This window comes from Sceloporus undulatus, chromosome 1 (assembly GCF_019175285.1).
Source record: "Sceloporus undulatus isolate JIND9_A2432 ecotype Alabama chromosome 1, SceUnd_v1.1, whole genome shotgun sequence".
NCBI classification, from domain to species: domain Eukaryota; kingdom Metazoa; phylum Chordata; class Lepidosauria; order Squamata; family Phrynosomatidae; genus Sceloporus; species Sceloporus undulatus.
In genome coordinates this window covers 372,215,099-372,230,088 of record NC_056522.1, presented here as the reverse complement: position 1 = coordinate 372,230,088, position 14,990 = coordinate 372,215,099, and the positions used below count along the sequence as shown (strand labels likewise).

Below are 14,990 nucleotides of genomic sequence, written 5' to 3'. Positions count from 1 at the left end.
TTTCTGCACCCAGACCTGAAGCATGTGTGTGGGTTACTGACTACTTTATTATTAACTTATGGGGGAGTAGCACATAACATTTGAGTCAGCTGTTCATCAAATTTAACTGGAAGTTAGATTTTGCCACTTCAGAAGTTATGGAAGTCGCTGATTCATGATTTTAGTTTTAGCATTCTGGGTTCTGAGGATAGTGTATACGCACAGAATGTGCTCCAGTATTTGTAAATTGCCCTCATGGAATTCGGGACACTGTGTTCTCTTTATAATAGATATGTTTGTCAGCTGTTTTATTTATACTGATGTTTAGTGAGCGCTATTTATTAATTCATATACTATTCTATTACTGTTTTCTAACAGGGAAATGGGGCTGGGAGAAAAGGGAGGATATACCAGTAAATATGAGAAATTGACTTTTGTGTCAGTCCTGAAAAATCACTTTATATATCTAGAATTATTCCTTCAGTTGTTTAAAATGCACTCTTTAAGTGTATAGCATAACATTGTATGTCCCAGTTTGACAAAACTTTGGGGTGCTCTTTGTTTCAGTAATTACTGCAATCCAGCTAACAGACAGTGTTTTGAATGAAGCCTTCGTAAATAATGTAGAAACAGATGACACCCAATACCTTCAATCATTAAATATAGCATTTTAATTGACTTTTACCAGATATCTGAATAATCAAAATTCAATTTTAGATATATCATAGCCACAAACTGAAAGAGAAAGTATTTTTAGATTTGTAAGGAGGCATATGGGATTTTTGAGTATCTAATATTGGGTTGCAGTAAGTTGGAAATGACTTGAAGGCACACAAAAACAGCAACAGCAAGCAACCAAACAGGCGACATTTTTAAAACGCTTTAAGAAGTAATGAAGAAGAGGTTGATGTATTTCATACAGTGACCATACTGTATACTACACTTTAGAGCTGCATAGGTAAGCTTACCTTCAATGGTAACAGGTGTGACTAGTTAACTGTATTCTAATTGTATTCTAAGCACTTGTTCCTGCAGCTTTTGTATTTAATGAAACAGATTAGCAGTGTATAATAGTCATAATAAAAGTAACAACAATAAAATTGATGTGTTCCATGAGGTTTTCCATATCAGTTGTCATATTAGGTAAGGTATTATACTGTCAACCAGATTTGTTTCCATAAACTTTCTTCTCAGCTGCTTTGTTACAATGAATTTGCTGAATGTAGACATAATGAATTGGATCCTCACGCTGTTGCCGAGGACCCACCATGTGTCTCCAAGACTTTTCAGAGGGCTCCTTGGGTGAAGAGGAATGGGGGGGGATGACCACTCTGCATTCTTCTTCGCATAATAATAAAACTAATAATAGAATCATAGAGTTGGAAGAGACCATAAGGGGGCCATCCACCCAACCTCTTGCCATGCAGGAAGTCAAAGCAATGCACTCCCAACACATGGTCATCTAGCCTGTGTTTAAAAACCTCTAGAAAAGGAGACTCCACCACACTCTGAGACAGTGTATTCCATTGTTGAACAGCTCTTACCATCAGGATGTTTTTCATGTTTAGGCGGAATCTCTTTTCCTTTAGTTTGAATTCATTGCTGTTTTCCTAGTATCTGGAGTAGCAGAAAGCAAGCTTGCTCCATCTTCAGTATGACATACATAAACATGACTATCATGTCAACTCTTGACCTTCTTTTCTCCAGGCTAAACATATTCATCTCCCTAAATTGCTCCTTATAGTCCATTATTTCCAGACTTTTCACCATTTTGGTCACTCTCCTCTGGACACTATCCAGCTTGTCAGTATCCTTCTTGAATTGTCATGCCCAGAAATGAACACAGTATTTCAGGTGAGGTTTGACCAATGCAGAATATAGTGGTTCTGTTGCTTGCCTCAGTCTGGACACTGTACTCCTATTGGTGCAGCCTAGAATCGCTTTGGCTTTTCTAGCTGATGTATCTGACTCTTGACTCCTGTTCAGGTTATGGTGTCCTAAGACTCCCAGATCCCCTTCAAATGCACTGTTGTCAAGGTAGATGTCAACCATCATATATTTGTGTATTTTATTTTTACTGCCTAAATGTAATTCCTTATATTTTCCCTGTTGAAATTTATTTTGTTAGTTTGGGTCCAGCAGGTAATTTTGAATTCTAACCTTGTCCTCTGGGATATTTGCTACCCCTCCTAATTTAATATCATCTGCAGATTTAATAAGCATTCCCTCAATTCCAACATCAAAGTCTTTGATGAAGATGTTTAATAGCACTGGGCCCAGGACAGAACCCTGTGGCACCCTGCTGAAGTCACTGCTCGGCAGTATGAGGAGGAGCCATTGCTAAGCAATTACAAATCCACCCAACAGTAGCATTGTGCTGTCTACATTTTACTAGCTTTTTTGCAAGAATATCATGGGAGGCCTTGTCAAAGGTCTTACTGAAATCAAGATACACGATATTTTTTAGATTGTAAGCCTGAAGGCAGGGAACTGTCTAATTTAAAAAAGCGAGCTGCTCTGAGAGCCTTTGTTGCTGAAGAGCGGGGTATAAATACTCGAGATAAATAAATAAATATATCCACAGCATTCCTTTCATCTACCAAGCTTGTAACTCTAAACAAACCAAACACATTTGGACAATTGATTTAGACAATTATCATTAAGGCTTTCACATTTTTACATTTCATAAATATACATAATAGTACAGTACAACTTACATTATATTACATTATGAATGCAGCATTTTATGTTGCTAATGCAGTAAAGCAAGCTTGAGTTTGATATGAAAATAAGTTGCATGTTTTTCAGTTATCTCAAATTCTGTTTTTCCAACCTCCTGTAGAAATGTTTTCATTCATGGATTCAAGTGTAGATAAATGATGCATTCTTAGTCACTCACAAGAAGCTGTGGGATTTACCTACATATTGACTCACCATTAGATTGAAGAGGTCTATTCTTGTTGGTAGTAAACAACAGGATGCCAGTCATTGTTTCATCTTTATTGTACTGGATATGTTGTGTAACAGCTATCTGGATAACTTTTCTTTTCTTTTTTATCATATAGTGAATAGTGTAATAGTAATAATGTAGTAGTGATATAAATTTCACATCCTCCATCACATATGATATAAAATGTTATAGATTTATAGAAATAGTGTTATATCTCCCCTTAAGGAACTATGTCAGGATAGTTTATAGTCTCAAGCACCAGAAAAATCCCCGTGGAGAGAACCACACTAAAATCATGGATGTTCTTAAACACCTGACTACTGCTGTTAGAATTTAAAATTATTTTACTATTTTCATTTTATTTAATGTATGTTGTTTTGAGGGCTGCTTTGGCCTTAGAGAAATGCTAGAAGTAAGTAAGGTTCTTTTGTGCTCTTCATGGTGGTGCGTGGTAGCTTTTGTGTTTGAAAAGAAAATACTTTGAGATTTAGAGATGCACAAACCTTATATTATAGGCATGCTTATCCTCAAAATATGCATAAGCGGGGATGGTGCTGTATGCTGTAACACAGGAGGTTGAATGAGGTTGACATGACATGCTGTGCTGCGTGTCAATTGCAAATCCATTCTTGCTGCCTCCTATCACTTGTAAAATACTTGTATCCATGCCATGCATTCTATGATTATTCATAATATCAGATTCTTCTCAATCCAATGCTGTAATATAGGTGGCTGTTGTGATATAGTGGTAATTGTACAGCCATGTGTGCATATGAAGTCTTGATTCTGCTCATTATCTCCATAAAATACCAGAGCTGCTTCATTATGTCGGCACAGTGCTCCTGAACATTTATCAGATGGCCAGAATCATAGAATCGTAGAGTTGGAAGAGACCACAAGGGCCATCCAGTCCAAGCCCCTAAGGCCAGGTCTAGAGATGTGAAGGCCTGGGGGAAAACCCAGAAAAATTTGGGGGTGGGGCTGTCCCCCCATTTTTTTTCCTGAATCATGCTAAAATAAAACATTCCATAATTTATTTTTTTCAGATTTTTCCCCATTTTCTCATTTTTTTTTCATATTGTTTTTCCCCCCGGCCTTCACATCTCTATCCAAATCTCTAGTAATAATATTTGCAGGGCTGGGGAGTAGAAGTAAGGAGTAAGAGGATTTTACATGAGTAGGAATATTACATTATACTGTACATGCAAACACCAAAACAAAAAATAATTTTATTATATTGCACTGAGGAAGGGAGTGGGAGGCAAAGAGAGACACTTACACAAACACACACACACACACACACACACACCCCACACCAGCCTTGCAAAGCAACTGGAGCTTTCCCCCAGGGCTGGGGAGTAGGAGTAAAGAAATAAGAGGTTTTTACAGGAGTAGGAGTAACATTAAGAAAAAATATCTCACCCTGGAGTAGGACAAGGAGTAAGCCAGTATGACCAATGATGATGAACCATCTAGACACCTGAGGTTGGGGTAAAATGTGTAAAACAAAACAAAACCTGCCATAGAAATTTCTTTGATGTGGGTGATATTTCAATGATGTTCTTTTGAAAGATATAAATGGGCCCTGCTGCCTATGTATTTTGACTGTCAGAGCTTGCTTCTGAATATTGTTCATTTTTAGTCTTCTTTTGAAGCAAGTTTGACATGGAAGTAGTTGAAGCTGCTTTTCCACAAAGCGATTTGATGTCACTGGCGGCTGAGTCTGAATGATGTAACTGTGGGTAGGACTGATTATATGGTTTTGAAATCCAATTCATTGGAGAAAATTGACTGATCTGCCCTAGCTGCATCATCCTATTTTTATTTTTTTTAATTGAGTATATGAATGTATAATTTTTGTAGCTGCTGCTGTGCACTGATCTAAATTCTCCTGCATGGGGGCTGAAAGGACAGGGCATTAATATAAATCCATGTGAGCTCATCTCACAGAAAGGACTAATCACGTGGCTACTTCTGCAGGGCACATGAGTATTTTAAATTAGTCAGCAGAGCTCCAACATCTGACTCTGTAGAGATTTCTGAGGAATTGTGTGGACACTGAAGAAGAAGAATGCAGTCCCAAGGGACCTCTTCCCTTTATTTTTGCTCCTTTACCTCCGAGTGGAAATTAATTTCCTTTACACATCTCCTTTGTTTTCTCCTTGACCTGTCCACTTTTGTTTGTATCAGAGATGGAGAACTCTAATGACATTTAGGAATAATAATTCCTGTTACTTCTGTACATCTTCTGGAGAGTATTCATATCTGTGTATTGCCAGCCCCCTACGTGTTAGAGAAGGATCTATACTGCCCCAAATTTGAATGTCTGTCTGTGTCTGTCCGTCTACCCTCCCTTCCCCTCTCTCCTCACCATCTCCTCTAACACAGCCTTGAATACTTCCAAACCTCCCCATCTTTGTGGGCTTGCTATTTGGTATTAACATTTCCCCATTCTGAAGCAACCGTTCCGTTAGCTATTTGTGTTATGTATGAACTGAATTGAATTAATATACAATTCTAGAGTTGGAAGAGATAGATCCCAAGACCCATCAGTCCAATCTCCCCATGATCCCACTTTTCTTGCGCAGTAACCAAGCAGTTCATATCCAATGTGTGTTTGTGTGCCCTCAAATTGCCTGTCAATTTATGGCAATCCCATGAATTTAATAGGATTTTCTTAGGCACGGAATACTCAGAGGTGGTTTTGCTAGTTCCTGTAGCACCTGGTATTAATTGCCTATAGCACCTGGTATTAACTGATGATCTCCCATCCAAGTAGTAACCAGGGCTGACCCTGCTTAACTTCCAAGATCAGGCCTTTAGGGGTATTTAGGCAGGCATCCTGTTTGTTGATCATGAAATTTGTTTGTAACACCTCTTATTGCCCAATGCAGTTATTACAGTCAGTCCTCGGTATCCACGAAGGATCTGTTCTGCCCCCCCCCCCCCGGTTACCAAAATCCGCAGATGCTCAGGCTCTGTTCTCCCCAGTGGCAGCACATGCATGCGACCGTGCCACCTTTAGGGACAACATGACTCCACTTGAATGTCTAGTTTCTCTCTTCTCCTCCCACTTTCCTCTTTTGTCCACAGTTTACTTCCATTCCTGCAAACTGCATTCAAAGTGTTTAAAAACAGTTTGTGCTCAATTAATTCAGTAGGAGGGAGAGGACAGTGTGTGTGTGTGTGTGTGTGTGTGTGTTGTGTGCTTTCAAGCCATGCTTGACTTATGGTGACCCTATCATGTTTGTGGGTTGTTTTTTTTTTTTTTTGCAAGATCTGTTGAGAATAAGTTTGTCATTGCCTTCCCCTGAGCTGAGAGCATGTGACTTAATTAAGATCACCCAGTAGGTTTCATGGTCCTGCAGGAATCGAACCCTGGTCTCCAGAATCACAGTCCAACACTCCAATCACTATGCCATGCTGACTGTTAGTTAGACATGCCTTAAAGTACTGGAATATCTTTATGGAAGAACTTAAAAGATAGAGTGTGTTCAACAATTTCATGGCACTTTTTAACTAGAAGCAACAAGCTGCCCTGCTCTTTGCAAACAATAAAAACACCTCAGTTCTATCATTCTGCAATGTCAGGTATGAAAAGCAATAACCTTTGACATTTTGTGCAGTTGGATTATGTCCAAAGACAGACAGACATCTGTGCATCACAGAATTTCCCCTAAAATAAGACACTGTCTTATATTAATTTTTCCTCAAGAGGACACATTATGGCTTATTTTCAGGGGATGTCTTATTTTTATTAAGTATGGTACAACAATCTACATTTATTCAAATATAGTTAAGTTGTCTTCTTCTGGAACATCATCATAACTCTCCAAACCCGGAATTCCATCCTGAATTTCTTGCGAGTCCATTTCCTTTAGAACCATTGGCCCCACATCTTTCCGCTCCCTTCCTGCCCCCTTCTGTTCTGCAATGGGCCTATCACTATGTCTTATTTTCAGGGTATGGCTTATATTGCGCAAATGCTTAGAAATCCTGCTATGGCTTATTTTATGGGTATGTCTTATTTTTGGGGAAACAGGGTATGTGTGAATAAGTCGACACAGGATTCTAGCCTGTAATTTTTTTAAAAAATTAAAAATTATATTTTTGGAATTTAAGTTTAAATCAAATTTCAAACATTTTGTCCAATGGTGGAAAAGGGGAGTTGGGGGTCAAAGATATCATTATCAACACTAATTATACAGCTGCCAATGATATTCTATGAATATGTTATCAGTTGGTGGGATGAGATGTCATTCCTTAATCTGAAAGTGTTGGGGTGTATGGTAGATTTTAAAAGACTCAATCAACATTGCAAAAGTCTGCTTCCTTGTTCTATCACTCTTAGTTCTAGGAAAATTTCCAAAGTGTTGTCAGTTGCCTAGGGAAAATTGCTTTTAAGACTCAGCTCCTGGTGTGAGGCAGGTTCTCCGTTTCTTGCCTATCTTTTGTGTTTGCAACACTTTCTGACGTTAAAGTTTTCAAAAGTACCATACTTATCTGTATTCCCAATTTTTCTCCAGTGGTCTTGTGCACTGAAAGGATCCTTTCTGTTTTTTCCTTCCCTCCCGATCCCCTGAGACCCCCTCATCTGCTTCACAAATCTCTCTCCCTCCCCTTCTGTTCTGTGAGCCACTGAGTTTGCCTCCCCATTCCTCCATATTTCTTTCTTCTACTGTGGTTATCTCCTAGCTCCATTTCTCAGCCTTTCCCTCTGTCTTCTCTGGCCTCTGCCCGTTGTCGTTTTTGGTCATGTGCCTTAGCACCCTTCCAAAGAGTGCAAGGCACAGCAGGAGCCAGCATAGACCAGATGATATTCTTCTGTTTAATGAGGCCACACCCCATGAGTAACAATGCAAAACAGACATTTCAGAAGGAGTGGATTTTTCTTCATACAGTGTTAAAGCTGTGATGTAATGCTGCATTTTCTCCAAGTTCGTTCACTTTTTCTTGGCATAAGCTACTCCAGAAGGTTGATGTGAGAGGTTAGAATGTGTGTGTGCACACACATATGTGTACACAGACTTGAAATCTTTGGAAGAAAAAAAAAGATAAAACTGTCACAAGTAACTTTTTGCAGATGTTTGCCCCTAAGAACAAATCCTTTCCCCTTCCCACATCCCTTTATTAACATTGAGTGTGCAGCATGCCGTTTTGCTAACTTCTTGGTCTCCTAAAAACTGGTAGACAAAATTCATCTACCTCTCTTCAAAATCATCAATATACAATCTGTACATTATTTTAGCAACGCTACCATATTAAAAATAAAAAATAAAAATACTTTAGCAACACAAGTTGTCAAGCAGTAGAATTACAGTGTTTGCTGTTTTTAGGGCATTGTAGATAAAATGTTCGTTCAATCAGGCCTCCTTATCCATGAATTCTGCATATACAGATTCCACCAGCCACAGCTTGAAAATATCCCCTCTCCTCCCTCAAATAGCAAACCTTGATTTTGTCATGTTTTAGAGCACCATTTTGCTGTTCCACTCAGTATGATGGACCTGGGGAATCTGTAGATTTTGGTATCCACAAAAGGTCCTAGATTAGACCCAAATCCTAGTGTAGTGATTACCAAACTTGGGTCCTCCACACTGTTGCCAGTTTCCAGGGAATTCCCTGGTTTCCAGGTAATTTAAAAACTTTCTGTTTGATTTCCACCCAAAATACCGGCCCAAAATACCTTTAAAATACCTCCCGCCCAAACATACCTCCCATCCTGGAAGTCCTGTCCCTTTAGCCTTCCCATAGTTCCTTGCAAGCCCCCTCTGACCCAGAAGTCCCATCCCTTGACCCGGAAGTCCTGCCCGCTTCTGCGGAATTTGGAGGCATTCTGGGGAGCCAACCAAGGGATTTTCTCTTAGGGTGATTGCCAACACTGGTCTTCCAGGTGTTTTGGACTTCAACACCCAGAAGGCCTAGCCAGCTTGGCCAGCAGGAATTCTGGAAGCTAAAGTCCCAAACATCTGGAGGGACGAAGTTTGGGAACCATTGCCTTACCAGATAATAAGGGTCCATTGTTATCTACATGTTTTATCTGCAGATTGGTTTATGCATAGTAGCAGTCTATTACTTTAGGGAAGACAAAAAGTTATTTGTGCAATTTTAACCTACCAGAAGAGCCTAAAAGTGGAAATAAAAGACTTTAGGACTTGTTCTTGTCCCCAAGCCCCAATATAACAGGGTTGTCTTATCTCTTCTGTAGAGGATACTGTGGCTTTGATTATTTCACCAACAGCTGTATAAGCCTTTTTATAATTTTACCGGTGATTGAAACTACAGTTGAAACCACAACTCCAGAATTCTGGCATTTGCCCTGTTAGGAACACTTTCTCTTAATCATGTAAACCAACAGAACTGCCAAAGTCTGCCTTGCAAAAAGTTCTGTATTGAAAGATCAGATGCTTGTACTATGCAGAGACTTTCTTTTTACACTTTGATCAGACCTGCAGCCAGACACATGAGCGTGACCTCATCCTTCTGGACCTTCTGTGGGTCTTTGCAGGATGCCTGGAGGTCCAGGAGGATGCCTGCTTCTTTGTGCATCCAGTACCATGGGGTGTTGTTGCAGATTGAGGTGCTGAATACTTCCTTCCACAGTAACTAGGAAAGGACATACACAGGTGTAATTTGCAATTATACTTCTGTATGGGTGGTGTAGTGGTTTGAATGTTGGACTGTGACTCTGGAGACCACAGTTTGATTCCCTGCTTGGCCATGAAACCCACTGGGTGACATTGGGCAAGTCACACTCATATCCTCAGAGGATTATCTTCTGTTACTTGTATAGGTGGAAGATTTTGATCCTTCTATATGGTGAAAGAAATTACAGTTTTACAGAATTATATATTATAACAATACATGCTTTGCAATCTAAATTTTTAAAATCTTGAGTTAAAGAACTTCCGTGATAAATCCCATCTGGCTCTAATAGCTTAATGTGTTTTCATTTTTCAGCTAGTTGTAATATAGTATTCTAGCATACATCAATTCTGTTAGATTCAATTCCCCACAATATTTCAGAATTTTTATATCTATAGTAATTGGCTTCTCCAAGTTTCTTTTTTACTTTTGATTTTTTCATTTAAGTACATTTTATTTTAGCAAGGATCGGAATATGTATAACTTAATCTGGTGAGAAAGCTGCATGTTTTCCATTCTGGCAATTCCATAATGGCAATTATGGGTGTTCATAACCTTGAGGTTGAATTACCATTGCACAGTCTATATTTGGCTGTTCATGAAGATCATTCTGAAGTGCCATTTGATATGAAATGTAACTCAGTTTTTTACTTGGGTCAGACACTGGTTTTATGAACCAGTTTACCTCTGCCTCAACCACGTCTGCCATACAATTACGATTGTTGTTGGTAACTACAATACTATACTCATAGCCTCCCTGAAGACTTGCCAGAGCTCTGGAGGACAAACTCAGTGTGAAGCAGCAGAATGGTGCTGGATCTCTTCATTCTTATTCCAATCTCATCCCCACTGGTGAAAGAAGCTGGTTGAGGCAGATTGAATAAAACGGATGACTTAAAAAGAATTAACCCTAAACATTTAGGAACATTTTTTTAAGATTGGATTTTTAAAAATAATTTGATTTGAGCTATAAAGTTTCACGAATCTAGCTTTATGTTAAGCATACTAAAGCTCATGTTTGAAACCCCCCAAAACTAATTACAGTCATTGTCAAATTCTGAATTAAAGATTCCATTTTCCATGTTAAAGATTCATGAGGGAAAGAACCACCCTCCAAACTTAAATGTTATAAATGGCAAAATACTGTAATTCCTGGACTTGGGGACAAGCATGTTGTGAACACTAGGATTCAGGTGATCAGCAAGATTATCAAATTTGCTGATGATGTTGATTTTATACTTTTATGCTATGCCCTTTGCGTCTACCTGTGTTGTGCAATTTGTTCTGTGCTGGATTAAGTTTTTTTAAAACTCTTTAACAACCACACAGCATGAAATTACATGTAGCGTCTTTAGTAACATTACACCATTTAGCAGCTCACTATTAGTATTGTGTTTATTTTTTTCATCTTTCATGAAGTGTTCCAAGATTTGGATTTCCCTTGGACAGGAAAAATTTTTTATCCCATTTTTTGAAATGACAAACACATAAAATAGGGCTCATTGCTCCACCCCACATTATATGTATATAGGATCATTTGCATTTGTGGCTTGTAAATGACTTCAGTTAGCTTTAAAAAAAACCAAAATAAAACTCAGATCTGATAGGCTTCACTGCTACTCTTTTGACTGTTGTTGTGTACATTCAAGTTGTTTCTGTTTTATGGCTACTGTAAGGCAAACTGAACAGAGGACTTGAGGGGGGGGCAGAGGGGCATCATTTATTCAGAGGGGATTTGCCCAAACCTTCTTAGACAGAGTGCAACTTCGCCAAGGTCACCCAATGGATTTCTGTGGGCAAGTGAGGATTTGAACCCAGGTCACCCAGGCCAACACTTCAACCACTGTACCACACTGGATATGTTTTTTGGTATACCACACTGACTGCACACTGTCTTATCTGATTTCAGAATCTAATTAAGGTTGGGCCTGCTTAGTACTTGGCTATGTGACCACAAGGGAACTCTCCGAAGGGCTAGGAAAGAATCCTGCTTGAAGCTCAGGAGACCCATTGCTAATCGAAGATGATAGTACAGGGTTTGGTGGATCAGTGGTCTGATTCAGTACAAGGCAGCCTCTTATGTAAAAGGTAGAGGATCTAGGACTCTTGTCAGGTGAATGGCAAAAAATAGTTCAATAGATGTAGCTTTAAAATATGAAGATGGAAGCAGCAACTGGATATTCTGCCTGCATTTCAGTTCTGTAACAGACATGATTTCAACGGATGTGGCTTGTGTCTGAATGCTGAGAGAAATTACAGAGCTTCAGCCTGTCCCTTAGCTATTACTGAGTCCTAGGCAATTTTCAATAGTTGAAACCTTACTTTTAGTTTCATGTCCATATCTAATTACTGCCACTGTTGAACTTTCAGTCTGAAAACTCCCTCTGGAAACATTAATTGGAGAACTTCTCCAGAGAGCCCTTTACTCTTAGGTGTTCTCAAGGTGAAACAGCACCTGAGCAGCTGCTTAGGGAAAATTCTCTTGATTGCTGTCAGGATGCAGTATTTGCTGTAGTAAGAGTATACATCAAGAGTACCTAGTGTAGTGTTGCCTCACACCAGGGATGTTTCAGGAAGGCCTGTACTGCTCCTCAGCAGTTGCAGGATGCATGATTTGCCACTCGACCTTGTGGCATGGAGATTTGTCACTAGCTAAAGCAGAGGTACCCAAACTATAATTCTCTAGATGTTTAGGACTTCAGCTTCCAGAATTCCTGACAGTTGGCTAAGCTAGCTAGGACCTCTGGGAGCTGAAGTCCAAAACACACTTGAAGACTAAAATTTGGGAACCACTGATCTGAAGTATGAGATTCATTCTGCCTTATGGATGAGGTAGGCCTTGGAAGTGCAGAAGGTGGTCATCACTGTCAAGAGCCTTTTATGGAAGTGTAGTATAAACCCCTGTTATTGAAGCCAATTTCTGTTCTAAATTACTTTGGTGATATTAACATTACAAGACCCTTGCTGGATTGGGCTAAAGGCCCATTAAACTAGCATTCCATGCTCACGGTGGACAACCAGATGGTGCCATTCAAAATCCAGATCATACAAATAGATACAGAAACACAAAGACAATGGTAAAAACATACAAGAAAGTATTGCTAAAATACAATTAAACTATATATAGGATGAAAACCTTTTAAAATAAGTCCATTAAAGTATGTAGGAAGAATGTATACCTTATGACCACCAGGAAGAATAGTACACTATGTTGTGGCCTTCCTGGTGTTTGACAGTCTGTTTTTCAGGTCTTTGATGACTTGCATTGGATCTTGGTGTGAAGGAGATTAAATGTTCTGGTATCAAGCACCAAAACTGGATTTCTGATACTCACGAATCTTGACTTCTTATCTCTGTTTTGGGATTTTGTAGCATAAGTACAGGGTTTTGCTTTGTTTTGTTTTTTCCTAAAATGGGTTTACATGGGAACATTAATATGAACATCTACCAAGAAAAATGGTAGATATCTGCTCCAGGAAACAGACATGTGCTTGTGCATAGAAATTATATATTGGATTAGTATGTCTAGTTGTGATCAGGCACAAAGTGAGCTCTTTGGAAAAATAAATACATTACTAAGGCTAAACAGATTGCAGCATGATTTACAGCTGTAGCCACAGCTCTTTTTAGTCAACCCCCCCTTTTTTGTTTGACCTCATGAGTTGTACACAGATTACAAATACATTAGAACATCTTCTCCATACTTCAAATTATAGATTTTACTCCAGTTGTTTTTAGCCCTTAATGTATATCATTATGCATAAAGTAGGTTTTGTGATTCTTTTTAAAAAAGTATCTTAATATTTGTTTTGTTTTCAAATATTTTGGTTTGCTCGAGAATCGGCCTTCTTTCAATATAATTCAATATTCAATTCAATTCAATATAAAGGTAGGAAGAGTCTCTACCCGTTTTTAAAACACCCCTCTTTCCTATACCACAGGTTGCCACATTCAGCAGATACCCCCACCATCCCCATAGCACCTGGGTACAGATTGGAGGACTGCCATAAGAAGGAAGCACTAGGGAATTCTGCTTCACACAAAGTCCAGTTGCACATGCCTAAGTCTGGATCTAAGGTTAATTTCATGTGTCTCTCGTAACTTCTAAAAGCTTCTCCTAAAGATTGTCTTAGATCTCTAGTTAGATATGTCCATGTCCCAGGGGTCTGATGGGTGGGAAGCCGGGGAGAGATTCAGCGAGGAGCCACAGAAATGTGTTGTCACAGTGAAAGAGGATAGTGGTGGATAGAGAATGAAAAAGGGAGTCTCTCTAATCTTGACAAGGTGGAGAATTGGGGCCAAACTAGCAAAAGGAACTTCAGTAGATAAAAATGCAAGTGTCTTCATTTAGCTGGGAAGGAAAGATGCACAAATACAAAGTGTGTGACATGCGCTTTGACAGTAGTACATGTAAAAAGGATTAGTGGGTTTTAGGTAGACTGCAGTGTGAGTCAGGAGTGTGAGTCTAATGCAATTCCAGATTGCATCAACAGATGTACAGTGTCCAGACCATGAGAAGTAATACTGCCACTCTGTCCTAGTTTGTACAAATCTAACCCAAGCACATTGTTCTCCAGTTTTGAGCACTGCAGCATAAGTGAGGGGTCTGGAGAACTTCCTTCAAGGAAAAGTTGAAAGTATTTGATGTGTATAATTTGGGGTGGGGGTGGGGGAATGACTAAGGTCCAAAACACACGGCAGAAGTAATCCACTTTGAGATTGCTTTAACTGCCCTGACTCAATGCTAGGGAATTCTGGGAACTATAGTTTTGTGAGACATTTGGCCTTCTTTGTCAGAGAGCCATGTGCCACAATAAACTACAATTCCCAGATTATTTCTGCAGTGTGTTTTGGACCTAAGAAGCAATCTTTAAATGTTTAAAACATAGCAGGAAATAGATGAGAGCTGGGGCCTTTGTTTTTTGCTTTTTGTTTGCTTCAGGACTCAAAGAAATGAGTTCAAATTAAGGAGAAAAGGATTTAAACTAAACTTTAGAAAACCTTCTTCATGGTACAACTGTTTCAGCAGTAGAATAGACTGCTTCTGAAGGTGGTAGATTTTTCACTAGGAGCCAGATGACCACAAAGAAGTAATGGGTTTCCTACCTCAGCAAGGTTTGGTCTAGATTTTCCATCTCCAGTATTTTGAACTGTAATGCCTATCATCCCTGATGATCATGTTGTCTGGGGCTGGTGAGAGATGAAACTCAGCAACATCTGTCTGCACCAACTTGGGAAAGTCTGGATTAGATGGCCTTCAGTGTACTTTGGGTTTTCAGTAAAATAATACTGAAATCAGTAAAACCAGCTAAGTTGATTTTGATCCAAGACAATCATCATGTGCATGAACTCTGCTTTCCAGTCAGGATGTACAGTACTCCCGTTAAACTTCCTTGGGAGCTACTGACCAAATACA

General features: G+C 39.2%; 1 protein-coding gene across 3 annotated transcripts in view; it reads left to right on the top strand.

The window, feature by feature from the left end:
* Window positions 1-14,990, top strand: part of PPM1A (protein phosphatase, Mg2+/Mn2+ dependent 1A) — a 45,605-nt gene that overhangs the window by 10,247 nt on the left and 20,368 nt on the right. The window contains exon 2 of one of the 3 annotated variants that reach the window (XM_042453299.1): window positions 13,516-13,651. The exons of the other annotated variants lie outside the window; for them this stretch is intronic. The gene's annotated coding sequence lies outside the window, so the exon portion shown is untranslated. The remainder of the gene's footprint in view (window positions 1-13,515; window positions 13,652-14,990) is intronic. 3 annotated transcript variants of the gene reach the window in all.